Here is an 11,345-nt window from a genome sequence, read left to right on the forward strand (position 1 = left end):
TGCACACTCAGTAAATCAAGATCATTAACAAATCCATCACCCAAAGGTCTCCTCATGGCCCTTGGTCGTCCCTCCTCCCACCCCTGCCTGTCCTGCACATCTCCGGGAAATCTCTGATCTACTTTCTATAGCTGTGTGTTAGATCTAATTTTCTAGCATTTTATGCAGATGGAAACATGCAGTACGTACTCTTTTGTCTGGCTTCCTTCATTCAGCACAATTATTCTGAGATTCATCCATGCTATAGAGTGTTTCAGTAATTCACTCACCTTTATAGTAGAGCAGTATTCCATTGTCCGGGCATATCAGAGCTCATTCATTCACCTGGAGGGTACATTTGGGTTTTTCCCAGTGTTTGGCTATTATTTTTTTTTATTTTTTTTATTTTTTGCGGTACGCGGGCCTCTCACTGTTGTGGCCTCTCCCGTTGCGGAGCTCTCACTGCGGGCCTCTCACTGTTGTGGCCTCTCCCGTTGCGGGGCACGAACCCGCGTCCCCTGCATCGGCAGGCGGACTCTCAACCACTGCGCCACCAAGGAAGCCCTTTTTTTTTTTTTTGCGGTACGCGGGTCTCTCACTGTTGTGGCCTCTCCCGTTGCGGAGCACAGGCTCCAGACGCGCAGGCTCAGCGGCCATGGCTCACGGGCCCAGCCGCTCCGCGGCATGTGGAATCTTCCCGGACCGGGGCACGAACCCGTGTCCCCTGCATCGGCAGGCGGACTCTCAACCACTGCGCCACCAGGGAAGCCCTGGCTATTATTTTTAAATCCATGTTCATGATGGATATTGATTGGTCATTTTCTCTTCTTGTGAAGTCTTTCTCTGGCTTAATTTATAAGATAAATTTTAAAATATTTCCTTCTCTTCAATTTTCTGAGTTTATCTTAAAATGATATGTCTTCCTCCTTAAACATTTGGTAGAATTTACCAGTGATGCTTCTGAGTCTAGAGTGTTTATTTGTGGGAAGGTTTTTTTTTTTTTTGCTGTACACGGGCCACTGTTGTGGCCTCTCCCGTTGCAGAGCACAGGCTCCGGACGCGCAGGCTCAGCGGCCATGGCTCACGGGCCCAGCCGCTCCGCGGCATGTGGGATCTTCCCGGACCGGGGCACGAACCCGCGTCCCCTGCATCGGCAGGCGGACTCTCAACCACTGCGCCACCAGGGAAGCTCTGTGGGAAGGTTTTTAACTGCAAATTCATTTATTAATTTTGTAATTAATATTAATATCTCATTAATGTTAATATTTAACATTTAAATATTAATAGCAATAATATTAACCCTATTAGCAGAAATAAGGCTATTCATGTTATTATCTAGTTCTTTTTGAGTAAGCTTTGGTGTTTGGCAGTTTATGTTTTTCAAGTAATTTGTCCATTTAATATAAACGTTTTATTCAATATTAAACCGTAGCATCAGTTGTTCCTAGTATCGCCTTATTCTGTAGAATCGTAGTGCTGTAACCTCTCCATTTTTATATCTGTAACTTGGGTCTTCTTACTTTTTTCCTGATCAGTTTGCCTAAAGGTTTGTCAATTTCATTGATCTTGTCAAAAAAAACAGGTTTTTTTGTTGTTGCTTCATTAATTTTTTCCTGTTGTTTTTATATTTTCTATTTCATTCATTTCTACTATGATCTTTATATGTCTTTTGTTCTTCTCACTTTAGGCTAAATTTTCTCTTCTTTTTCTAGTTTCTTAAAATAGTTCAGATCATTGATTTGAGAACTTTCTTCTTTTCTAATAAAGGAATTTAGTAAATATCAATTTCTCCCTAAGTATTAACTTAGCAGTGTTCCACAGTTTTTGATCTGTTGTATTTTAATTTTTATTTAGTTCAAACTATTTTATAATTTCACTTGACTTCTTCTTTGACCCATGGGTTCAAAGTTAGAACATTTAGAAGTATGTTGTTTAGTTTTCAGTATTTGTGGATTATCCAGAGAACTTTCTGCTAGTTGGTTTCTATTTTGGTTAGAAAACATACTTTGTATGATTTGAATCCTTTTAACTCTATTGAGATTAATTATATGACTCAGAATATCTTGGTAAATGTCCCTTGTGCACTTGAAAAGAATATATATTCTGCTATCGTTAGGCGGAGTGTTCTAAAACTGTCAATTAGGGGGACTTCCCAGAGGGTCCAGTGGTGGGACATCACATTCCAATGTGGGGCGTGTGGGTTCGATCCCTGGTGGGAGAGCTAGGATCCCATATACCTCACAGCCGAGAAAGCAAGGCGTGAAATGGAAGCAATATTGTAACAAATTCAATGGAGATTTTGAAAATGGTCCACATCAAAAAAAAAAAACTTAAAAAAGCTTAAATTAAATTAAAAAATAATAATAAAATTAAAATGTCGATTAAGTCAAACTGGTTGGAAGTATTGTTTAAACATTCTATATTCTTAATGATTTTCTGTCTACTTGTTTCACCAATTATTGAAAGAAGGTTCTTGAAATCTTAAATTATAATTGTGAATTTGACTATTTCTCCTTGCAGTTTTATCACATTTCGCTTCATGTATATTGAAGCTCTGTTTATTAGGCACACAGTTTGGATTTTTCTGTTCATTTAATGAATTGACCCCTTTATCATTAAGAAATGAACTTCTTCATCCCTGGTGACATTTTTTGCTATGAAATTAAGTTTGCCTGATGTTAATATAGCCACTCCAGCTTTTTTTTTTTTTTTTGTAGAATAGTATCAAAGTATATATTTTCTCATCCTTTTACTTTTAACCTACTTGTGTTTTTATGTTTAAAGTGTGTTTCTTGTAGAGAGTATACAGCTGAATCGTGCTTTTATAATCCAATCTATCTCTGTCTTGTGGTGTTTAGACCATTTGCTTTTTTTCTTTTTTTTTTTTTTGTCCGCACTGCACAGCATGTGGGATCTTAGTTCCCCGACCGGGGATTGAACCTGGGCCCCAACAGTGAAAGCACTGAGTCCTAACCACTGGACCACCAGGGAGTTCCCTAGACCACTTACTTTTAATGTGACTTTTAGTACAGACAGGTTTAAATCTATCATCTTGTTATAACTCTTCATTTTATTATCTTAGTGGTTGGTTTAGAGTTTATACCACACATCTTCAACTTATTGTGGTGTTAATACCACTCCACCTATAGTATAAGAACCTTACAATAATGTACTTCCATTTCTCCACTTCCAAGTTTGTCTTATTATTGCCATATGTTTTACTATTACAAATGTGATAAATCTCACAGTGCATTGTTATTGTTTTTGTTTAACATCCATCATCTTTTAAAGAGATTTAAGTAAGAAAAAATCTTACATTTACTCATGTAGTTATCATTTCTGGTACTCTTCATTCTTTTGTATGCATTCCTATTTCCATGTGGTATCTTTTTCCTTCTGCCTGAAGGATTTTAAGGTTTTAACATTAGCAATTAATACTTATAATCTTAACATTTCTTATAGCATGAGCCAGCTGATGATGAATTCTTACAGCCTGTGTATGCCAGAAAAAAGTCTTCACTTCACCCTTGTTTTTAAAATATATCATTGGGGCTTCCCTGGTGGCACAGTGGTTAAGAATCCGCCTGCCAATGCAAGGGACACAGGTTCGAGCCCTGGTCTGGGAAGATCCCACATGCCACAGAGCGACTAAGCCCATGCGCCACAGCTACTGAGCCTGTGCTCTAGAGCCCGCGAGCCACAACTACTGAGCCCATGTGCCACAACTGCTGAAGCCCACGCGCCTAGAACCCATGCCCCGCAACAAGAGAAGCCACCACAATGAGAAACCCGCGCACCGCAACAAAGAGTAGCCTCCACTCTCAGCAACTAGAGAAAACACACGAGCAGCAGTGAAGACCCAATGCAGCCAAAAATTAAACAAATAAATTTTAAAAATAAATAAATAAAATATATCATTGGTGGGTATATAATTCCAGTTTGACAGATTTGTTTTTTCAGTACTTTAAAGGTATTATTTCATTGTCTTTGTGTTCACATCATTTCTGACAAGAAATCTTCTGTCATTCTTAACTTCGTTCCTCTGTATGTAATATATGTTTGGTTTTTTTAACTGGCTGCTTCTAAGATTTTCTCTTACCACTGTTTGTCAGCAATTTGATTATGATGTGCCTTGGTATAGGTTATTTTTTTCATGTTCCTTATGTTTTAGGTGCAGTGAGCATCTTGGGTCTTTGTATTTATAGTTTTTATCAAGTTTAGAAACTTTCTGGTCATTATTTATTTAAATTTTTTTGTCTCCTCTCTCTTCTTTTTTGGGGACTCCAGTTACATGTATATTAAGCTTCTTGAAGTTTTCCCACAACTCACTAACGCTCTGTTTCAATTTTTCTTAATTCCATTTTCTCTCTGTCTTCCATTTTAGATAGTTTCTATTACTGTAATTTTGAGTATATGCATCTTTTCTTCTGCAATGTCTAAACTGCCATTAAATCTATCCAATATATTTTTCATCTCACACATTGTACTTTTCATCTCTAAGAAGTCAAAGTTGAATTTTTTCTTGTATCTTTTCTTGTCTCACACTATTTTAAAATACAGAATATAGTTATAATAACTATTTTTCTGCTCATTCTAACATCTTGGTCACTTCTGGGTCAGGTTGAATTGAATGCTTTTTTAATCCTCGTTTTGGGTTGTATTTTCCTGCCTCTTTGCATGTCCGGTGATTTTTGATTGGATGCCAAACATTGTGTATTTCATCTTGCTGGTTGCTTGGTGTTCTTTATTCCCGTAAATATTATGGAGTTTTGTTCTGGGATAAAGCTAAGTTCACTTGAAAATAGTTTGATCCTTTTTGGTGTTTCTTTTAAAATATGTTAGGTAGAATTGGAACCATGTTTAGTCTAAGGCGAATTATTCTCCACAATTGAGGTAAGACCCTTCTGTGTTCTCTACCTAATGCTCTATGAACCTTGAGCTTTTCTAGTCTGTCTGGTAGGAGGAGGCACTGTTCCTCACCCTTTGGGAGCGCCCAGTACTGTTACCTCTCATCCTTTAGGGTGGTTCTTTCCTGTCCTCATCTAATCTTCTTATATTCATGTACTAATCACTACATAGCCCCTTTCTAGAGAGCAATTACTAATCAAATGTATTTACAAATTGTTCATACATTTGTCACATGCTCCTTAATATAGTTCCTTGAGTGTGCTCAGAACCATCGGGTGTGGTTCCCAAATAAGATAGCCTCATGACAAGCCATCACATGTTTCTGAGATAAAAACAGTCACACAGGAATTTGGAAACTTAACTACTGTTCTGAGCTACAAATAGAGACTAATCATTATAAAACGTGACCAAAAAGTATGCTAAATTACATCATATTGACTTTATGCATGTTTTATTTTTCAGAGACATTTTTCAGTTCAAAGTCAAACCAAGAGGGAATTCCTTTGAGAACAATTGTAAGCATCCAGTTGAATGGGAACCAAAAGATCTCCAAATGGCACAAGTCCACTAGAGTATAAAGTACCTGCTTTAAAGAGATGACACTCTGCTTTAAACCACATCCCAGTCGTCTTCTCCAGGGAGAAGTGATATTTTATATAAAGGAGACAAGAAGAAAATTATGACAATAAAATCATGACACTTTCACAAGAGGTAGGCACAAGCTAAGTGAGTCAATACATAGTCACATTGCGTACACTGCATATGAAAACAAATTTTAACAATTCTGTTTTACTTTATAATCCCCAGAATATGGTATATATCAACATTTGCTTGCTTAATAAGTTAATGAGCTTCAGGGGAAAGTTCCCTTCACTTAAATTTTGGTCAGGTTCTAAATAATCCACTGGGTATTATATAGACATGTTGAAAAATCATGGGTTTCTCTAAGAATAAAACTCAATAGTTGACCAATTTTAAACGGCTTAAAAAATTTAAAGAATCAAATGTGACCCATGACTACAAAAAAAATCTTTTATTTATCCCAACTACAATAATAATATTTATTCTTTCTATTTTATTTGTAGTTTTCCTATAATTTGAGCTCCTACTATTTGAAAAAAAACATGACCCAAGTGTCTATAGCAACCAGCTAATTAGGAAACAGAACAGCTCGTCTGAGAGAAGTCTGGCCATCTCAAGGAACTGATGCATTTGGGAACACGTTTAGGACCATGTGGAATGCAGAATGGGGCACTGGCTCACATGGAAAAGGACTTGACGTGACTAGACTGTATTTTCAGGCAAGTTAATTCATGTAATTCAGCAGGAAGCATCGTTAATAATCTACATTTTAAAAGAAATAGCACTTTGCATCTGGAACCAAATGAAAGCTCTGAGATGAGAATAGTAGAATCCAGCCTTCCTGAATAGGAAATATGCCAGAGGAAGAAACAGGAAGCATGGGTATAGGCACACTAGAGTCACCACAAAATTTTAAATTGCTTCTTTGAAGCAGATCATCAGAAGAAATAGTCTGATTTCAAGCTTTGCACCCATCTACCAAAGTAGCATTCATAACAAATTGATCTGTTGATGGCACGACATTGGGTGAATGGCAGCGTCAGGGAAATGTTCTGCCCCTAGGTTTCTCCATCCAGGGACAGTCACAGCATATCTCCTGAAGGACAGAGAGTTTCTTTTCTTGCCAATATGTCCTGCTTTGAATGCTGCTCTAATGCAACTAGCCCTCGTTCCCTAAACCAAACTCAACATCATAAAACTCTTCTGGAGAAATTCTAAAGACCACCCATCACATCCCACCTGTTCTACTTACTCTGCAACAGGCACCGAAGCATCTCTACTCTTCAAATGTAGGACAGAGAGGGGAAGACCCAAGAGAGTGGGAAGCCAGGACACCCCTACAACTAGAAGAGGAAACCAAAGCCACAGGGGAAGCCGGAAGCTGATTAACTACAGATTGTTAATTCTGGTGAAGACAAAATGAAAAGTTTTATCCCTCTAACCGAGACGTATAATTTCATCTCTATGGTATAAAAGCTACTGTTACACACCCATTTATATTTCAGTGAGGTGGGTTGTAAGGGAGATGAGGTATTTTCCAAAGCTTCATTGGTTCTTGTAGCTTCAGAGTCCTGGTATCCTTAAAAGACAGCCAAATGTGTAATTGATAAACTTTTGGAATTCCGGTTCCTTTTCCTTTGGATTTTCCCAAGGAAGGAAAACTGGGACGGCCTCTATTTCAAACGGAACTCATTTACTGCCAAGGAAGAGATCATCTACTGAAAGAATCATCAGATTTGAGGACACATTTTTTTTGTTTTTTTTTTTGGCGGCACGCGGGCCTCTCGCTGTCGTGGCCTCTCCCGCTGCGGAGCACAGGCTCCGGACGCGCAGGCGCAGCGGCCATGGCTCCCGGGCCCAGCCGCTCCGCGGCATGTGGGATCTTCCCGGACCGGTTCGTGTCCTCTGCATCGGCAGGCGGACTCTCAACCACTGCGCCACCAGGGAAGCCCAGAGGACACATTTTTAAAACGCTGTCCCGGGGGTGGGGGAGGGATGGAGTGGGAGGTTGGGATTAGCAGATGCAAACTATTACGTATAGGATGGATAAACAACAAGGTCCTACTATAGAGCACAGGGAACTATATTCAATATCCTGTGATAAACCGTAATGGAAAAGAATATTTTAAAAGGTAAACAAAATAGAAGACGCTGTCCTACTTAAAACAATAGGACCTGAATGGGTCTGCATCTAACTGGGTTCTTATATATTCATGTAAATTGGATACATAGCTGAAGACAGGTGAAGTCCATGGAAAATTGTCAACATTATCCTAATTGCCTTATAATGTGGGCATCCCAGTCCTACAGTATCTTAAACTGCATGTTGATATAACAATTGACATAGAACCCAGCCTGGTATTAAGTAGCAAGATCAAAATATTGTCTTTTTTTCCTCTACTATATCCTTAGCATTGTTCCATGTCATATAGCAGCTGCTTAATACATATTTATTGAAGGAATGAAGTGGATATTTTAAAGATTATATTTTCACCTCTTTTGTTACCCTATATTTTCACTGCTAGTCTGTTGTGAATTCTGCCTGTGACATGAGGTAAATGTGGAAAGGGAAAATTAAAGTGAGTAATATTAACAAAAACTAATAGAGTCACCTTCCTCTGAATAGCAATCAAAAGTAGCCAAAGAGCATTCTGAGCATGGCCCCTGTAGGCACAGGGCAGCAGAGATGGGTCTGACTAAAGACTTGTCCCCTTCATCTCCAGGAACCAAAGCCACGACGGATGCTGGCCAATCAGCCAGCACTTTTCATATCCTCAGCGTCCATCACAGGCATCCAGGAAAGATCAGTAAAAGATCCAATGAGCCCAGATTCTCTAGGAACAAAGCACTTAATCATGACATGGTTAGAAAGCCAGTGACTATAAGCTCTCTCTCTTGTAACTCCTGCTCATTTGCATCTCAGCTCAGACATGATGACCTCAGGCCCTCAAAAGTCCATATGGGATGCACGGATGTCCCACGGCCCCCCGTACCCTCCCATCCCAGGGTCCATCACACTACCTCAGGATGCCTGTGGTTTAAGTTCCGTGTACCATCAGAGACCATGCCTGTCCTTTTATTGCTGATGCCAGCTCCACAATACGACAAAGGAAGGAGGGAAGGAGTGAGGAAAAGAAAAACAGGGAGGGAGGGGGCAGAATTTGGTCAGCCATGGAGGAAAGAGATGTTCGGAGTACCGCTTCCTTCTGAAAGAGCAGCTATAATTCTAACAACTTCATGGACTAGGAGAAGCCCTCTTTTTATGAATCAGAAACAGAAATCTCCCAAAGCTGTCATGGACCAACCCTGTACGCCCGCAGACACTAGAAGCGAGAGGCAACAGCCAGGTGGAGTTTACAGAATGCTTTGCCACATCCCACAAAATGCTTAGGAAAAAGCCTGCGTGAGTGTGTTTCCGATAAGTCTCTCCAAGCCGGGCCATGAACGTTGTCAGTAATGCTTGCGCTTCCACTGTGTGCGGAGGGCAGACTCAGATGCTCAGCTCTGAATGTCCCCTTTACACGTTGTCTTTTAACTCTTTCGTTCCCAGGACCAAATGTTCCCAGCTAAGTCCACTAATAACAACAGGAATCATCACCAAAACCACAAACAGAAGGATCTTCAGAAGGGGATGGGAAAAAACAAGAGCCAGTTACCAGCACATCTGGCCAAGAGGTACTGAGATATCAGGGATGCCTACAACTTGTTTTCATTAAAGTTGTCTTAAAAATGTTTTCCAAGATATATGCCGGAATACAGTTGGAGAGAAACGAGAAACCTACGTATGAATTTTCTCCTTGACGACCAACCGGAGTAGCAAAGGGGCCTCTCCTTGGTGTTTTCCTGGCCTCACTGGTGGCCCTCACAACACCGTCCGACCTTACAGCCGGCGTCCACCAACCTGCCGAGAACGAGCTGGTGCAGCGCCGAGGCGTAGAACACACACACACACACGTGAAGAACACTCGTCATCATTTCTTTCCAGAGAAAATTATAGAAGAGGCCATTTCTCATTTCTGCATATGCTCCCCCCGGTGAAGAAGACGTCACAAGAAAAATTCTTCTGAAGACCTAAGGGAGGCGGCTGCCAAGGAGCGGGGCAGGTGGAGCGGGGAGCCACGTGGGGCGCGGCTCTCGCCCGCAGTCAGGCCCGCCCTCCACACCCAAAGCCCGGAACGCGGGGCTACTTACTGACCGAAACGTAATTCCTCCCACCCCACCTGCAACTGCAACAATAAAGTATCAATTTTCAAATGTGAAATGTCTATGGATGCCCGTGGGTATTACGTCGCGTGTATCTCACACACACACACACACACACGCACACACACGCACACGCACACGCAGACACAGGGGCTTGGCGAACGCATCTTTTGAATCCATCTGGCGTATTCCCCGACCCCCGCCGCTTCATTGCTCTCTCATGCAAGTGACCACAAACAGTGGATCTAAATCCGGCACATTTCGAGGTCAAACGATGCAGCAAACAGAATTTGACCTCGGACAATATGCCTCTGTCCACTCACCATCCACGTCAACGTGCGTACACACTGCGTTTTGCTTGATGCAAGTTCATCAATCTTTATCCCAGAAGCTTCCGCGCTCCCTCATCTAACGCTCACAGACAAGAAAGGGCATCCGGATGCGTCTCTTCCCCCACACACCCCCTCGTCCCTCAACACACACGCAACAGCTGTAAGCGCAAGGAGATCGTGTTTTTAAAATTCCATCGGTTCACGTAGGCACAGAATCGGAAGCAGCTCCAACATGGACATCAAGTAAAAACTACCAGTTTTCAAAAGTCTGTAATTATGTATTTACACAAATTACATAATCCTTTATGTATTTACATACAATTACAGATTATCAAGTAAATAACACAATGTTGTGCTAATGAGATGAAATCGAATGAAAACCATAAACGGAAGCCGTCCACTTATCCACAGAACAGGACCTGGCAGGGACAGGTGCCCCAAGGTGACCTGGCACGTCGGCACCGCCTGGGGACATTCTCATGACAGATGGGGGGGGTGGGTCAGTCCATGCCTGTTAAGTCTGTGACCAAGGTGCAGTGTTGGCACAAACGACATAGCGGTTTGGCTGGCCGGGCTTGTGTTTGTGAAAACTGGACCCATCATTCCACAGAGGCTTGAGCAGCCACCCACAGCCTTGGGTCCCTTATGACAAGAACCAGTTGCAAAGCCAGGAGCTGGGGTGACTCGCTCTGCAGCCCAGCAGGACAGCACCCACACCAAAACCCTGAGCCATCTACTCTCCCAGAACACTTATGTACAGAAATTGCATAAGTCAGTATTTATTTATTTACAGACCATTACAGTTTATCATATCAATTGCCAAAAGCATATAACATTTTGTTTTTCTTTTTTTAAAAAAAAAAGTAACCAAAACAAAATAACTCCAAAAGTCAACATTAAAGTAGCATTTTCTAGGAATGCTTTGAGAGTTTAGTCTTTTTCACAAATCGTTTTCTTTCTTTTAGGCTGATTAATCTAGCATCTCATGCTACTTTAAGATTACTTTTGGCTATCTCCTAAAATCAATTTCTTCGGTGCTAAATATTGTACCTACGACATCCTAGAAACTTGATTCTTCCCTGTGATCAGATGTTTAATGTTTTTCAGCCAACAATATTAAATGCCTTTTGGAAAAACTAAAGCCTGAATATGTGCACATTTTAGCAGCAGCAAAGGGTTAAATAATAAATAAGAATACTACCTCTTGGAATTAAATGCAGTTTCTGTTAAGAAAGTTTTAAAAAAAGAAACAAGAAAATAAATGAAGAGGACATTCTGACTTTTACCACAAATCAGCTATTTTACATTGCTTCTGTCGCCCCCCCCCCCCGCATATTTCTT

This window comes from Lipotes vexillifer, unplaced genomic scaffold, assembly GCF_000442215.2.
Source record: "Lipotes vexillifer unplaced genomic scaffold, Lipotes_vexillifer_v1.1 scaffold2116, whole genome shotgun sequence".
In the NCBI taxonomy this organism is placed as follows: domain Eukaryota; kingdom Metazoa; phylum Chordata; class Mammalia; order Artiodactyla; family Lipotidae; genus Lipotes; species Lipotes vexillifer.